The sequence below is a fragment of the Trachypithecus francoisi genome, unplaced genomic scaffold (assembly GCF_009764315.1).
Source record: "Trachypithecus francoisi isolate TF-2019V2 unplaced genomic scaffold, Tfra_2.0 Lachesis_group4, whole genome shotgun sequence".
Lineage (NCBI taxonomy): Eukaryota > Metazoa > Chordata > Mammalia > Primates > Cercopithecidae > Trachypithecus > Trachypithecus francoisi.
In genome coordinates this window covers 146,837,376-146,855,566 of record NW_022681469.1, presented here as the reverse complement: position 1 = coordinate 146,855,566, position 18,191 = coordinate 146,837,376, and the positions used below count along the sequence as shown (strand labels likewise).

Genomic DNA, 18,191 nt, shown 5'->3' with positions numbered 1-18,191 from the left:
GTATCTATCACCCAAGCAGTATACACTATACTCAATATGTCATCTTCAAATAAGTATTCTTTGTTTGTTTGTTTGTTTGTTTTTTGAGATGGAGTCTCGCTCTGTCACCCAAGCTGGAGTGCAGTGGTGTGCAAACTCTCCGCTCAGTGCAAACTCTGCCCCCCGGGTTCATGCAATTCTCTTGCCTCAGCCTCCCGAGGAGCTAGGACTACAGGAGCCCACCATCACTCCCAGCTAATTTTTTTGTATTTTTAGTAGAGACGGAGTTTCACAGTGTTCGCCAGGATGGTCTCGATCTCCTGACCTTGTGATCCGCCCGCCTCAGCCTCACAAAGTACTGGGATTACAGGCGTGAGCCACCGCGCCTGGCCTTAAATAAACATTCTTTACCTTTCACTCTCTTTCTCCTTCTTCTGTAAGTCCCACAATGTGTAGATCAGCTTGATTAATGGTGTCCTATAAATCTCATGGGTGTTCTTTCCTTTTTTATTTATTTTTTTATTTTTTATCCTCTAGATAATTTGAAATAATTTGTGTTTAGGTTCACTGATTTTATCTTGATCGGGTATGATGTAACTCTATTGCATTTTTTATTTTAGTCATTGTATTCTTTAGCTTCAGAATTTTTTATGATGTCTATTTCTTTGTTGAACTTCTTCTCTTATTCATTTATTGTTTTCCTGATTTCATTGATTTGTCTATTTGTGTTTTGTTGTATCTTATGAGCATTTTAGAAATAATTCTATTGAATTATTTATTAGGCAATTTACATATTTCTATTCATTTGAGATCAGTTACTGGAAGTTTATTTTGGCCTTTTGATTGCACCATGTTTCTCTGTTATTTTGTGTTTCTTGTAACCTTGTATTACTCTCTACACATTTGAAGAAGCAATCACCTTTCCAAACTTTAGTCTGGCTTTGGTAGGAAAAGACCCTTATTGATGAGCATGTGTGAGGGCAACAGCTGTTTGGTGTGTATAGTGGAGCTGAGTCTGCTAATGTGCAGGGATCCTGGTTCCAGGATGCATGATGGTGCCTGATCCAGATGACGTAAGTGTGAAAAATTCCTTTTCCAAGGAGGTATATTGATATTGAATCTGGTGGATGCATGGTAGCTCTGGCTCCAGGGAGGTGCTGCAGCATGGGCTCTGAGCAACTCCAGCAGCTGGAGTTTGTTTTGGCAAAGACTGGAGGCATCCTTGGTGGCAAAGTTTGTGTGGGTTTGTGGTGGCGGCAAAGCCTGATGTAGTTCCTGTTAGCAAATGCTGCTACTGTCTTCCTACTCTCCTTTTCCCCTCACAGGAAATTTGTGGCTTAGGGGATTCTTTCTGGCGCTGAGGTTTGCCAGCCTGGGGAATGCAGCCATGCAGATAAAATGCTTCTCACCCTTTTCCATACAGCCATTTTTGTTTTATTGTGCTTCACTGAGCTGCTACACCATCTTAATTATACTTTGGAGCTCCCTGAGAGCTATTTTTAATCCATGGATAATTGCTAAATATTTTTGTCTGTGTGCATGGTAGGAATTTGGGACCTGCTATTTTGCCATGTTGCTGATATCGCTCCCTAAACTCTCCAACTTAATATTTTTATTCCCACTTGATCCAACACTCTCAAGATACAATCTCAAAACTACTTCCCCTGCCACTGCCAATACTTATTAGATATGTCCTGAAGCTTCTGCATAATATAGGCCCCTTGCTTTTTGGCAAACCTGGAACATCCATTCCATGGTCTGACTTCACACTAGACATTATTCTGCATGTTGGATGGAAATGTGTAGACCTCAGGAAAGTGAGCTGTAACAAGGCTGGTTCTGTCTACTTCTAAGTCAAGGAAACTGCACTAGCCATTGAGAGGGAGGAGCAGATGGAGCCCTCAAGCCCAGAGAGTTCAGCAAAATCTGAAGATTCAGCAGTTCTCAAGTGTGTCATTACAGATATTCTATCACAAGTCTCAGTGTTCCACTGCCTCCCAATCACGGTCCTGACAGTAGTATAGCAGACCATCTGGTTCTGAGAATGCTGATTTCTCTAGAGCATCACAAACATTAAATTACCTCCTGGATTTCTTCTTTATTTTCTTCTGAATGTTGCAGAAAGTTTTTTTATATCCTCTTAAAAACTCACTGGCTTTCACATTTATTTTTTAGTTCGTGATTAATCAGCCTCAGCTTTTCATAGTTGTTTCTTCCTGTATTTCCGTAGCCCCAAAGAAATACCAATTTAATAGTCCTTATAATCACTATAACCCAGAACCTTTGAAATGCATGAGATATGAGTGCATTTCCCTCCAACTTCATTCCATATGAATTCACCACAGTGAACTTCTGCAACATGCCAAGGGCTATCTGCTCCCACCAGTAATGGGGCTGTCACTGTGAATTATCTGGTTTGTGATACAGCTCCAATATTCCATGTAAGTATTTGTTTCCTAAAACCACTTTTATACTATAAAGTTGAATTGCCACAGACACCAATAGAGAGATTTGAGTGTAGATGTTTATTGGAATTTTGAAAAACATATCGAAAAGTAAATAAAGAGAACTGGCTTTGTTAGAAGTGGAAGTTGCGCTTTGATGTAGTTGCAACAGAAGCCTCAGTCAACTGCATGTAGGATTTGAAGAGTGTGATAAGCCTTATTATTTGTCCTCTTGAGACAAGGGAACAGGGACCTTTTATTCCCACAGATACCAGTTATTACAGTTCAGCTGCCTCCAGCAAGGGTGTCACAACTTTGGCTGAGGCAGCTACCTTTGATCAGATAAATTTTGGGGAAGGAACTCAGCTGCAAGCCATTGGTAGCCAATACTCCCAGAAGAACTAAATATTTCAGTCCTGTTCTGATAATACAGCACAGTATCTGTTAATTAACTACCTGAACCCTAACAAATTCAAAGTGCATTTCTACTCCATGCTTTTCTTAAAATTATTATAAATCCATGCTACATGAAAGTTTGTATTTGTGTTGCCACCACCAAAAAAAATTTTACCTTTAACTTGTGACTGAATTTACAGAAACATTCAGTATAATGTCAGATATTTTGTATTTTATAGAGTGAACTTCTATTCTATGAATTTGGTGAAAAATGGAACCCATTACTATTGGAACTCTCTTTACCGATTTTCTATTTGAAACATCAATTGGAACTAGTGTAAAACAGGTAGCACTGATTGTTTTTGGAGTTTTTATTTGCTAATAGTGCCTTTGCATTAAAATACTCACCTGTATTTTAGTTAAACATTAAAATGAGTAAAATTATTTTGGGAAAATATTTTCTCTAAATAAAATATCATTCTTCATAGTGCTGTGTAAAGGCCCTCTCTGCAAATGCTGAGCTTAATTCATTATCATTACATCCAAAATAATTTCTGATATTCAGTAGATACTAATGATTCTTGTACAGATTTCTTTTCTAACTGATTGTATATATCAACAATCTTTGTGCAAATACTACTTTTATTGAAAAATTTCTGTAGAAAATTAAAGTGTGGAACTCAACTTTCAATTAAATGTTAACTTTCTTTTTATTTGATTTATTGTCACTGAAATAGTTGATTGCAAAATAAAAGAACATCATCAAATAAGAAAATGAGAAGTTACAAATTTATACAATACAATAAATGCCAAAATCCCTGTAGCAAGAGCTTCCAGTCTACTCTATAGGTATGATGACCTCTATATCAAATACTTATATACACCTAACCTGTAATTCCCATAGATTCCCTGGTAGTTTCAGGCATCTTGCGAGCCTTGATAGGTCACATTGAAGCTGACTGGTATTCCAAGTAGACTCTAGGACAACAGCATCTTATACTACTGCCACAGCCACTCCTAACCATAAGAGCGAGCTATCCTCTCCCCTCACTGCTCATGCTGGGCCCACTTTTATTAGTCATGTGTCTTGCTTGCTAGTCATTAGTTACATAGCATTGGTAAAGATTGGCAAAGAAATACAGGATATCACTGATTTCCTTTACAATTTGGACAGGTATCAATTGTGAGAACCCTGTTCAATACACTTGAGTCACACATGCCATTAGATGACACCGTGTTGTAAGCTAAAAGTTCAAAATAGAGATCCAAAATCTAATCCAGTTATTTCAATGTAAATAACATTTCATCAAAAATTTAAATATCTGGAACACATCCCAAATGAGGTGGAAAGCTGGGAAATTAGGCATTTATTAGGATTGTTTTAAGAGCTGAATAAGTTTGAGAAGAATCAGGAAAAGCCCATATCTGCCATTCTTTTGTGGAGAAACAGATAAGTAGACTAGTTGGACTTTCCTAACCAGATGTGGCCATCAAACAGATTATACAGAAAAAGCAGAGAATGAAAGCAATCCAAGACTGACAAAGGTATGATGAGAACCGTGGAGAACTCCAGGGTCAAGAAAAGCAAAATTGGTAGAGACTCCATTGCTGACATAGCTCTTTCTGAAGTGCTCACAGAATGGGAATTTAAATGAAGTAGCCAAAAACCACTGGACTGAGAGAATTAGAATATCCTCCAAATATGTGCAAGAGCTGTCCTCCTCTGAAATAATTACAGAGGGTTTAAATGTTAAGTGAGACAAGGATCCATTTTTTTCTGAGACACCAGTCTGACTCAGTGAGATTCACACATATTGTGACCCAGGTCCTTACTGAATATTCCATGCACGTATCTCACATAATCCTTAAAAAGCTTAGCCTATGATGATGCCTTTTCACTGATGTTGTATTTTGCTTCCTTAGTAACTTCTAAATGCTGCCACATTCCTGCTATTTTACCTTCTGCACACTAAGGGTGATTTGATGAGAGCGCATAACCAATTGCATTGAAACTGGTAAAAGGGAAAGCCTGGAGTTGGAAGCTATGACTTCCTCCTTATCCATATTGAGCACATGAAAGCGCTGTCTGCAGTGAATCCTGTGCTCCAGTTGTGTATAAAGAGCTTTCACTTTCCACACACAGGGCCACAGACATTTCGGGTCCTTCTTACTTTGGTAAGCCCTGCATTGTCATTCTAAATTTCAGAACGTCAGAAATGTGTGTCCAACCCGCACTCAGGCAGAGCCATTACAGACCAAATAGTTGAACCTTGTCTGTCTATACAGGTGATCTGGTCAGGATAACAGGTCTAGATGCTGCTCCACAGTGAGCAAAAGTTTACTATAAAAGCGGAGGGTCTCTGGGTGTTTTGGATACCCCACTGTCTTTCACATTGAGAGAAAAAAATACTTTCATCATGTTTTCAAGTTATAAGTTAAGTTAGGGTCTTATTTTCAGTAGTACTTTACTGTGGGCTACAGGGTAAAACCAGACAGTTAAACGTATTTTCACACTGTTGTAAACCATCTGTTCTGATTCTTATCCTTCCAACCTGCAAAGATATGTATTAAGTCTAAATATTTGGGGCAGAGAGTCAGAGCTGGGAAAATTTGTAACTAATGACTTATTTCTGCTCTGTTTATAATACCATTTGCTGCCTTTGACTATTGGTTAAATAGTTTTAGTTCTCTTTGTATTTTACTGTGCAGAATTATATATCATTATTTGTTTACATTCATGATATCTTCTTGTTCAAAGGCAACTCCTATGTTGGTAAATTTGGAATAAACTGGCAACTTTAGTTTGTAATAGGGCCTGATATTTAGGTAACATGACTAAAGTAGATAAATGTTTAGATGATTTTGTTGAGGCAGGTAATGTCTCTAGCAATGAAAGAAGTGAGTGTATTTACAGATCTATCTATCTGTCTGTCTATCTATCTATCAAATTTATAATCATCTATCAATTAGGAAGAAGGAGAAGGAAGAAGAGAATGAGGAAGAAAAGAAGGAGGAGGAGGAGAAGAGGTTAAACAAGCAAATGAAAGAAATCCTCATAATATTTGAAGTAACAGAACTTTGAGTATCAAAACAGTATGTTACAGAAACAACGGGACATGAAACAGTAATATTCTGAGTTAGGTGAAGAAGAATTAAATTAAAAAAAAATAGGCCAGGCACAGTGGCTCACACCTGTAATCCCAGCACTTTGGGAGGCCAAGGCGGGCGGATTACCTGAGATCAGGAGTTCGAGACCAGCCTGGCCAACATGGTGAAATCCATCTCTACTAAAAATACAAAAAAATTACTTGGATGTGGTGACACATGCCTGTAATCCCAGCTACTCTGGAGGCTGTTGTGGGAAGTCAGGGACCCCAAACAGAGGGACCAGCTGAAGTTGCAGCAGAAGAAAATAAATTGTTAAGATTTCATGGACATTTATTAGTTCCCCAAATTAATGCTTTCATAATTTCTTACACCTGTCTTTACTGCAATCTCTGAACATAAATTGTGAAGATTTCATGGACACTTATCACTTCACCAGTCAATACCTGTGTGATTTCTTATGGCTGTCTTTAATCTCTTAATCCCATCATCTTCATAAGCTGAGGAGGATGTATGTCACCTCAGGACCCTATGATGATTGTGTTAACTGCACAAATTGTTTGTAGAGCATGTGTGTTTGAACAATATGAAATGTGGGCACCTTGAAAAAAGAACAGGATAACAGCAATGTTCAGGGAACAAGGGAGATAGCCTTGAATTCTGACTGCCGGTGAGCCAGTGGAACAGAGCCATATTTTTCTTCTTTCAGAAGCAAATAGGAGAAATATCGCTGAATTCTTTTTCTCAGCCAGGAACATCCCTGAGAAAGAGAATGCACCCCTGAGGGTAGGCCTGTGAATGGCCCCCTTGGAGGCAGCCGTCTTTTACGGTCGAAGCCGAAGGGATGAAATAAGCCCCCGTCTCCTGTAGCACTCCCAGGCTTATTAGGATGAGGAAATTCCCACCTAACAAATTTTGGTCAGACAGGTTGTCTGCTCTCAAACCCTGTCTCCTGACAAGATGTTATCAATGACAGTGCATGCCTGAAGCTTCATTAGCAATTTAGATTTCACCCCATCCTGTGATCCTGTGATCTTGCCCTGCCTCCATTTGCTTTGTGATATTTTACTACCTTGTGAAGCATGTGATCTCTGTGACCCACACCCTATTGTTACACTCCCTCCCCTTTTGAAAATCACTAATGAAAACTTGCTGGTTTTATGGCTCAGGGAGCATCATGGAAACCGCCAACATGTGATGTCTCCCTGGAACACCCAGCTTTAACATTTCTCTCTCTTGTACTCTTTCCCTTTTTTTTATCAGACCAGCCAACACTTAGGGAAATAGAAAAGAACCCACGTTAAATATCCGGGGTGGGGTTTCCCCTGATGGGAGGCTGAGGCAGGAGAATTGTTTGAGGCCAGGAGGTGGAGTTTGCAGTGAACCGAGATCCTGCCACTGCACTCCAGCCTGGCCAACAGAGCAAGGCTCTGTCTCAAAAATAGATAAAATAAAATAAATAAATACGTAGAGTTTTGCCAGGAGTCAAGTGTTGATTTTCATCTTCACATATTAAATGCAGTCACATGTTAAATATTGCAAGTTCAAGGTATGTAATTTATGAAAGTCAGTAACACTTGACATGTAAAATTCACTAGAAAACCTAACATTAGTTTATTCGTTTTTTCCTGTGGCTAATGGTCATCATTCATATTTCACTTATGGAATGATGGCATTAAAAATTTACGGATTTTAATTTTCCAGTTTTTCCCCAACACTCCCTGTTAGTAGCCCTGACTACTATAGTTCCTCGTAACTGTTATTAACATGCTTTCCACCAATGGTTCTCAAATGTCTTTTTCCACATGGATCAGTAAATTTATAACAAAAGAGGGTTTCCAATTTCTTATTGTATCAAGTAATAGTATTACAATAAAACATCACCATAATTTTCAAAAAGAATGTACTATTTTACCAAATTTAGAAAAGACATAAGCCTAGAATAACATTCTGAATAAATATAAAGAACAAATTTACAATATATATTAAAAGCAAGAAGAGAATATGTAAACTTGTTTGAAGTAGAAAAAGCAACATGTGCAATCTTAGTGTATATAAAACTTTTATGTCATATCTTAATTATACAGAATATATTTAGTAAATGTTAACTTTCTTCCATAACTTGTATTTTTATAAAGTAATGTTAAAATGTTATAAAATGTTGCAGTAGCATTGCTGTTAGTGAATCCTTTGTACCCTCACCAAACCCATTCCTCGTTTTTGTAATCATTTTACTGAAATTGGGTAAAAATTCTCCCCTTTCATTTACACACACACATACACACACACACATACACACAGTGCACACATTCATAAAAAATATTTAGTGATTTTCTTGAGTGCTAAAAATCTTCACATAAATGTAATATCTGGAAATCTGTCTGGGGGAAGGTTGACCAAAGTATTATTTTCTTCAGATTTATCATTATTGATAGATGGAAATTAGGTTCACATAATTTTCTTATAGCTTTACATTATATACCTTTTGACAGTTTACAGCTATATCCTCTTTTTAATAAGTATCTGGGGCTTTTACAATGTGCTTACAGTGTGCTGTGTTTATACTGTACTGAAATCTTAGATATGTGTCCTCATCACAAGTATGAATGTTTCCATATAGAGGGGAAATTCCTGGACGGTTGAGTATGTGCATTTTCAACCTCCTCGATAATGCAAAGTTTTCACCACAAGTAGATATGTCAATTTACATTCCCTAATATAGTGTGTGGGAGTTTTCACTTGCCACTATCTTCATAAACTTCTATCATTGCCAGATTTTATACTATTTTTTGTTCATATGATTTTTTGGTTTCATTTACATAATTAATTATGTTATTAAATTGATTACATTATGAAATTTAATAGTGATTATGAAATTTAATTAAGATATTGAAATTAATATTAAACTCTAAAAGGTCATTTAAAAGTAGAATTTGGAAACTTGTAAAGAGTTATAAATATTCCTCAATGTCAAATTTGGCTATAGTGCTATAATCCCTATAATTATTACTGGAAAATGATAGAAAAATACATGAGTCGCCAAGTTTCACAAAAGCAAAGTTTTAGTTTTTTCTCCAGAATTAGATTGTTTTTATAGAATGTTTTGTAGGAATCACCATTTTAATGTTCCCATAAATGAGTAAGGTATTTCAATTTGCTTTTTAAAAAATTCAATCCTGTATTTTTTTAATATAATCCTAGATTTTAAAAATATTTTAATATTAAAATAAAATTTAAATATTTTATTATTAAATTTTAATATTGAAATAAAATTTTAATTTTTGAAATATTTTTAATATTTTCAATATTTAATATTAATCCTATATTTTTTAACTCAATCCTTTAAAGTCTTATAACTGTTTTTCTATCTTCATGTATCTTTTAAGTTTTATTCCCAGCCATCTTATGTACCTTATTGATATATTAATGCAGTTTATTTAAAAAGCATTTTAATTAGAGTTGAGCCAATTTTTTTTTTTTGTGGAACAAGTAGTCCTAAATTTATCTTATTAGTTTCAATTGTTATTTGTAGATCTTAAGAAAAGGGATATTTATAAAGCCTTCAAATGACAATTTGTTTCTTCTTTTCTGGTCTCATGGACAGTTTTGTGGTAGAACGGGGGAAATTTTGTGGATATTCTGACTTATTTACTTGGCATTGCTTCTGACAGCCTCCTTTTTCTTTCTTTAAGCAGATTTCTTCCTTTTAAATTATATGTTTCACAGTTTTTTCAGTAACAGTTACTTGTCTATTGGAAGAAAAATGTCTGAGTAGTTGTTTACCTGAATATTATCTTTAATTTGTCCTACCTCACGAAAGAGAATTAGTGAGCAGATGATGGAGAATCCTCAGTAATTAGTCACTTTCTAAATGACTTGGTAGTATTCCTCCCTGCATTTATTTGACTGTTTGCTGGTGAAATGTATGCTTAATCTGCTTTTAATGCTGCTGTTTGTTTAACTGTTGAAGCCCATCCACCTTGTCTTTTTGTTCACATATAAGATTTTTTTTCTTTGTTTTCCTGTTCTTGTATCTTTTCTCTGAGAATTCCTTTTATTTATCCAGTTTAGGCATTTGGTGTATTTCCTCAACTTGATGATCATGCCATTCATCAAGTTTGAAAAAATTTACCCTGTTTTTCTCTTTGAATTTTGTCTCTCTCTACTTAATTTCCAGACCTCCCATTAAATATATGTCAGAGCTTCTCATTCTGTTCCCCATTTCTCTTGTATTTCCTTAATTTTTTTCATATCTTTATTTCTTTATGCTACCTTCTAATTTTTTTATTCTCATATTTATGGTTCACTTTACAGCCTCATTAACATTAACAGAATTATAACTTAACCCTATTGGTTTAGTTTATTTCCTTGTATTTCTATCTTGTATTAGTAGCTTCAGGGACACAACATGGGAATAGTAAAAATTCCTTTTGCATACCACACTCTTGTTATTGGAATATGGTTGGTTTGCTTTGTTTTGTTTTGTTTTTTAATTTAAATGTTGATGTAGTGAACTCATACAAACCTAAAATCTAAACATGAAGTAGGTCCATGAAAATATTCTCTTTGAACAAACCACAGCATGCATACCAGCAATGTGATCTCTTGCTTATCACTCCTCTGGTGTCACCTTACTCTTATTTTCTCCTCATACCTCTTAATTCCTTTGTTTCACTGTCTCTGAGGTTCTTTCTTTCTTTCTTTTTTTAACCAACTTTGTGATTTTTATTGATGGGCGACAACTTTATACTCCTAGATATCACTAAACTGTGTACAATTAGGGATGCAGCATTAGAGAAGAGCAGACAGGCCGGGCGCGGTGGCTCAAGCCTGTAATCCCAGCACTTTGGGAGGCCGAGACGGGCGGATCACGAGGTCAGGAGATCGGGACCATCCTGGCTAACATGGTGAAACCCCGTCTCTACTAAAAATACAAAAAACTAGCCGGGCGACGTGGCGGGCGCCTGTAGTCCCAGGTACTCGGGAGGCTGAGGCAGGAGAATGGCGTAAACCCGGGAGGCGGAGCTTGCAGTGAGCTGAGATCCGGCCACTGCACTCCAGCCTGGGCGGCAGAGCGAGACTCCGTCTCAAAAAAAAAAAAAAAAAAGAGAAGAGCAGACAGCAGAATTAAACAGAGCAGACTGAAGGAGAGATCTTCATTATTTGCCCATTTTTTGTTATGTGTACACAGAAGCATGAATGCGATTTGAAATCTTTTAATGACAATAAAGTTACAATCACCCATTTATGTAGACTAACATTTTAACTCCAAATATTTGATCTGTAATGTGTATGTAAGCAGTTTCTCTCCACATAATTATTAAATTTTTTCCTGTTAGGAACCAGCAACTTATTTTTTATGTTTATTTTTGTTTTGAAGTAAGAACTAGTTATTCTTTGATAACTGGATCATTTTTATCATTTAACAAAAACTAAAGGGTAGGGAAGAAAAATGTGATGGATTAAAAAATTTCTTTTTTAAGGAAAGAGAAAATTCATTTTCACAAATTTACAAGTGTTGCTGCTGATGCAGGATTTATTCTACTAAGCAGTGAGACTGGGGATCAAATCCACTTTCTTATCTCAGGAATCAGCATTATTTCAGAAATCTGGGTTTTTGTGGCTTTTCTAAAATCAAGGGACAGTCTGTTTCAACCAAATGATTTTGATTTGGAAGTTAGAAACTATGTTGGAATTGTACTTGGAAATTAGTACAGAACTGCTTTCTCCAGGGGTTAAAAATAAGAATTTTAAATGCCACAGAACCTATTGGCTCATTGCAGTGGTCTACCATCACGGCAACAGTGCGACGGGCGGCCAGTACACTACAGACGTCTTCCAGATCAGTCTGAATGGCTGGCAGCGCATTGATGACCAGACAGTCAAGGTGATCAACCAGTACCAGGTGGTGAAAACAACTGCTGAACGCAGTGAAAAAAATACAGGATTGAATTTTTTAAAAAGCAAATTGAAATACCTTACTCACTTATGGGAACATTAAAATGGTGATTCCTACAAAACATTCTATAAAAACAATCTAATTCTGGAGAAAAAACTATGTCAACAGAAACTATGTTGTGCACGAACCCCAAGGCATCTCCTTTTCATTCTAGCCCATTCTTGCAAAGGGAGAAAGAATTTCTCTCTAAAGAGCCACTGAAGAGAGGCAGCAAGTGAGTGTGAGGTGGTATCCTACCAAGCGGGCACTGGGCGCACACACAGCGCACAGAGGGTTTACACCAGGTCCACTCGGCGGTAACATAGGAGGTAGGCTGTGCGTTCAGCAGTTGTTTTCACCACCTGGTACTGGTTGATCACCTTGACTGCCCGGTCATCAATGCGCTGCCAGCCATTCAGACTGATCTGGAAGACGTCTGTAGTGTACTGGCCGCCGGTCGCACTGTTGCCGTGATGGTAGACCACTGCAACGAGCCAATAGGTTCTGTGGCATTTAAAATTCTTATTTTTAACCCCTGGAGAAAGCAGTTCTTTACTAATTTCCAAGTCCACAGGATATTCAATATTTTTGATAAGCTTCTGGCACCCACTAGTCTTCTCATAAATGAATCGTTTCAGGTGTAGCACAAGGAGAGGAGGGAGTTTTTCCAGAGTCACCCTTTGACTTATCTCAACCTCTTGTTTGGTTTTCGTGGTATAACCTTGGACAGATTCTCTTGCCACCAAGCTCTCCAGTGCATCCTGGGGTGTGTGTATCTTGTTAGACTGGATATCCTACTGTAATGTGAAAAACGGCTGCAAAGTGGCAGATTCTTTTGAACTCTGCTGGTAAACCACAGACCAAAAATGCCAGTGATTGGAGTCTGAACAAAATCCTCCTGGCGGGCGACGAAAGTCTTGTTCTGGGGATCCACTTGCTCCCATTCATCCTCGCTTTCTTCACCTTGTTCTTCCTGCTCTTCTTCATTAATAGAGTGGTTTTGGGGGCCATTGGAAATCGTAAGTTTTTCATTATTTGGTGGGAGAAGCTTCTTTAGGTTCAACATTTCCTCATGAAGTCCATTTAGGATGAAGCCTAAGTATTCCTCAGCATCGTCTTGTCGACCCTTTTCAGACAGGCTTCACTTGTTAACTGTCAGGCGTCTGTAAATATATGTGGGCTCAAAGGCAGTTCCAGGGTGAATGCCCCTCACGATTTTATCTCCAAGAGCTTGTCGGGATTTTGGAGGAATGGCATATTAGTAAACTCATTCATTAGCCGAACAAAGCTGTCTATCATGGGTGTTGACGTACGAGGCCTTTGCACTTTGGAATACAGAGGAATGAACTTCATCAGGTGGTACATCGGCGGGCAAGCAACCAGTGCCTGCAGTGTAGCATTAATGTAGCACCACTTCCCTTTACTAATCAGCTCGCGGGGTTGCAACGACACTGGTTTATGGATTAGGGTTGCATTCTCCAGTCACTCTGCAATCTTTATGGCTACAGGATCCTCTGAAACTGGAACAAGCCCTTCTTTGACTTCAACCTGCTTTACAGAAACCAGGGGAGATATGGCGGGAGGGGAATACTTAGTTTCCACATAGGCCACCGACGAGGAGCAAGAGGACTTAGAATCACAAAAGAGACTGGCCCAGGACTTGGGCTGGGTGACAGGAAGGGTGCCTGATGCAGAACCCGTGCCGTCAGCTGGAGGTGATGCACTCTCGGGTTTGGTTGGGTCCAAGTCTATGCTTTTCGTGGTGTGCAACTCCACCCCGTTGGTAGCTGTGCCCTCACCCGAGGATTCAAGTATTTGCCCATTAGCAACTCCAAGGTTTTCAGTAGTATCGGTACCAACGCAGGGCTGAGCCCCATCTGTCCTTGACAGGGTGTCTCTGCCAGCCTCTGCAGAGAAGCAGGACTGACCAAAATTAGCCCCGGGGACCCCCTCCGGCTGCCCTGCAGTCTTGGTGTCACTGCCGAGTGCTCCGGGGAAAGGACTGTCAGGCACAGTGTCACTGACAGAGTCCGTGGAGTTCTGGGGGCTGTTACAAGTCCTGGGAGTAACGGACGGGGGCATGTCACCCATAAATTCTGCATCCTCTGCACTGACACTGTTCAGGACTGCTGAACTGGCATGGCCATTGACCAGGGCTTTTGTGAAAATACTATCATCACCACCATCTTTCAAATAGCTGTAATATCCAGGTGGCCATTTTTTCTTCTTTTTACGCTCCCTTTGCCCGAGACCACCTGAGACACTATCATTTTCCAAAACTTTCGCCTCCACATTAGAACTTCCATCCAGAGCGAGGGCAGAGCCTGGGTACTGGCCGTCGATGGAGGCATAGTTTGCTTCTTTAGTGATACCATCAGGGGTTGTTTTGGAAGTTGTACAATCGAGAATAAATTCAGGGGCCTGAGGGTTCAGTGTGCTTGAAATACTGTAGCTGGGGGTTCTTGGCAAAGTGTCACTGTGTTCCATGACTTCGTTGACACCAAACTCAATTCTCTGATATTCTTGTCCATCAGGTAGTTTATCCACAGCCTGTGTGCCTCACAGAACTGTTCCACTGTATGGAGGAAGCTCAACTGAAGATCGATGAGTCACAAAGAACTGATTGAATTCATCAGGGCTAAAATCTCCAAAAATCTACTGCGGGCTGTGGAGGGCCATGGCTGCGCGTTTCAATGGGACTGGGCGTTCCTCCGGCTGCTCACGCTGCTTCCCCCTCCGCCGCCATCTTCTCGCCTGCACATGCACCGCCTCTGCGGTTTTTTCAGTGAACAAAGCTGTTGATTTTAATTGTGAGATAGCAAAATATATTGAACATTATTTTTGTTGCAAATAATTTTTGTATCACAGTTGTGAATTGTTTTTAGTTTATTTGTTTTTCTGATTAAACTCTCATGCCCTGGGAGTTTAGGAGAGATTCAATGTAATATTTCTGTTTTTGTTTTTGTTACTGTTTGAGAGGAAGTCTCGCTCTGTCACCCAGGTTGGAGTACGGTGGCACGATCTCGGCTCACAGCAGCCTCCTCCTTTCGGGTTCAAGCAATTCTCCTGCTTCAGCCTCCGGAGTAGCTGGGATTACAGGTGTCCTCCACCACGCCGGGATAATTTTTTGTATTTTTACTGGAGACAAGGTTTCACCATGTTGGCCAGGCTGGTCTCAAGCTCATGATCTCAGGTGTTCTGCCATCCTTGGCCTCCCAAAGTGCTGGATTACAGGTATGAGTCACCGAGCCTGGCCTCAATGTAATATTTCTTTCCCCCTCTTACAATTAAATAGTTTATCCCTTTCCCAAAGCCGGATATACAGATACACAAATACACATTCCCCATTTAAAAATTTACTTCTATGTTCCTAAATTCTACTTTCCTTTTGCTATTCATCATTTAGAGTTGTGAAAAGTCAACTACTTTTCTCTCTCGTTTTACCTTCACTGTGCCTTTAGGAAAAACATGAAAATATCCCATGAGGGGAAATAAAATCCTTACCTCAAGTTTCCTCATTTAACTTCAGGCTACAGTCTCTGCTCGTAGCAAGAGACATTGCAGTTTATACCAGGATTAAATACTTGCCAACTCAATCAACTATCTATACCGTTCTACAATGTGGAGTTATACCCAAATAGATATAATGCTAACATTTTTCTAAATCTTGAGTTTCTAAGGGCAGGTTTTATATAATTCATATTGAATATTCTTATGTCATAGATAAAGGCAAGTAGGTAGTGTCCTCTGTCAGATATCACAACATGTTTAACAAAATGAGATTTATAACAATCAGTATAAATATATTTTTATTATTTTTTAAAGATTTTAGAAGCATAAGAACTTTTATCTGTCAGAGAAACTCTAAAAATGAAATCATGGTGTTCCAAGAAAATAACCAACTGTACATTGTCAGATTTTTTATTGTTAAACATAATTGGTTGTCTCATATTCTGATTTTAGAAAACATATATTTTTACTGACATTAAATATACTCTGGGGAAGGGTTAGAGTGCAAATCATCAAGATCTAGGACATTTAAAATTATAGAAATTTCTATTCTTATCCAGAAGCATGCCTTTAACTGAGTTGAATTTAAACGCACATACACACACACACAATCTTAAATATATCAGTCTTATTTTTAGTCTGTGGGATAGATATACAAGGAGGTTGTGTTTGGATTAGAATCCCAGAATTTGCATTGAAAAACAACATGTTTTGCACCTGCATGCTCCTCTAGAGTAATTTAATGTTACAATTTCTGACAAGATAATTCCATCTTCACTGTAGTTAACTTTGCAGTAAGCTGTAGAGACAAAATAAACGTGAATGTACTTTGGGGTAGGAAAAAATATATTTAACAAAAAGGAACTTAGCACATAAGCTACAAGACTCAAAATTGGAGAAGAATGACAAAAGGAGATACAGAATCCAAATCATAATTTTGTCTTTCTCTCCCTTCGAAAGTCCTGTGCTGTGTGTGTGCAGCTGTGTGTGCACAGTATGTCTGCATCGTGCACTCGTCACTTAGCACTCTGCACAAAAAGTAACTTTGCTGTTGGAGGAATATTCTGCGGCAGCACACCAGCATTTTAGGACAAAAACAAAGGATGGCACAATTTTTTCTGGGAGCATTTAGGAACAGTGGAAAAAAATATAACATTTCTTGCTTCAAGCAAGCTGAAAGATAAAGGTTAAACTTTAGCTGTTGAAGTCCTAGAATTAGATTCATAGGGAGGCACGTGGACTCACACTTCTACCCATATTCCTGTTCACCATTTGGGATCCATTTTATTTTTCTCTTATTTTTTTTACGACAATTTCAATGGAATCCCCAGTCCATGTAGGAAAGTGTCCGTCTGAAATCCTTCTCAAAATTGAACTCACATTTGGTTTCCCAACAGGAGATGAGGTTAGGTAACCTAGATGAGCAGTAGAATGATTTCTTTGTGGCTCTGGACTAACTCTTATTTTCCACTTTTAGAGAGAAAAGTATGACTTGTCACATCTTGCTACTCTGCTTTGTGATTTTTCTTTAACCAATTTCTGAGGCAATGGTCATAAGTGGACAATTTGCAAGTAATTTTGAAATATTCTTTAAGTATGTTATAGTATACTAAGCCTTACAGTTCTGAAAAGGAGACAAGTCAATTAAATAAGATTAGCTAGGTGAGAAAAATACTATGCTCAAATACTCAAACAATATTCCATCCTCAATATTATTTTTTCAAAGGTGTGCCGGTCAAATTCATTGTCGTTTGAAGACTCATGAGTGTACAGAATAGAAATTAATCTAATAACCTATGTTCAACCCCAGAGGAAAAATGTTATCAAAGACTGAACAGTCTGAATACATTTTAGTCTCTCCCAAATTCAAAATTATATGACTCACCCTCCACCCTTCAAAGGACAATTTGTTGAGAAGTGGAAACACGCTATGGGTTTATATTTCAGTATATAACTCTTCTTAGAATCACAGAATCACAAGCTTTGATAAGATTCTTGTAATTATTTTATCCAACTCAATCAAAGTTTAAGTTTGAGTTACTTTTGCATCCTTATTCCTACAGTTCTAATTACAGGGCATTTCTAATTATTAGAATACTTATATTTTGAGAGCCAGGAGTCATGAGAAACAATAAATGGGTTTGACAGACTAAATTCTAACAACAAATAAAGAAAAAAAATAGAAATTTTTGCAAAAACAAAGGTGTGGTCAGTAGAATAATGCCCCCCTCCTCTGACAACCCCTGCCATGCCCTCAGGTTTCTGTCCAGATCCCCACAACCTCTGAATACTTTATGCTACATAGCAAATGAGACTTGAGATTGCTAATCAACTAACCTTACCAAGAAGAGTATCCTAGCTTAGATTTTCTGGGTGGACCCAATGTGAAACAAGGGCTTTAAAAGTGGGAGAGGAAGGCAAGCAAAACAGAATGGGAGATATGAGGACAGGAGCAATGCCAGAGAGACGAGGTGTGGGAGATACTGAACCAGTATTGCTGATTTTGTGGGTGGAAAAATGGGCCACCAGCCACCCAGTGTGGCAGCCTGTGGAAGTTGGTAAATGCAAGAAAAAAAAAATTGTCCCTGAGAGCCTCCAGGAAGAAGCACAGCTCTACCAACACCTTGGTTTCAGCCCAGTGAGACCAATGTCCGCCATCTGACCCCCCAGAACTGTAAAATATTAAATTTGTGCTGCGTTTTTATCAGTTTTGTAAGTTTATATGCAAATATAGCCTATTCTTCAAGATGATGTACTTCACTAGGTAAGTTAGGTTTGCTTGATGTATCCATATCTATATCTATTATGTTAAACTGATG

At 38.3% G+C, this 18,191-nt stretch overlaps 1 pseudogene; it reads right to left on the bottom strand.

Moving 5' to 3' along the window:
- Positions 1–12,131: 12,131 nt before the first annotated feature.
- LOC117072808 lies at positions 12,132–14,618 on the bottom strand (annotated as a pseudogene).
- Positions 14,619–18,191: the final 3,573 nt, after the last annotated feature.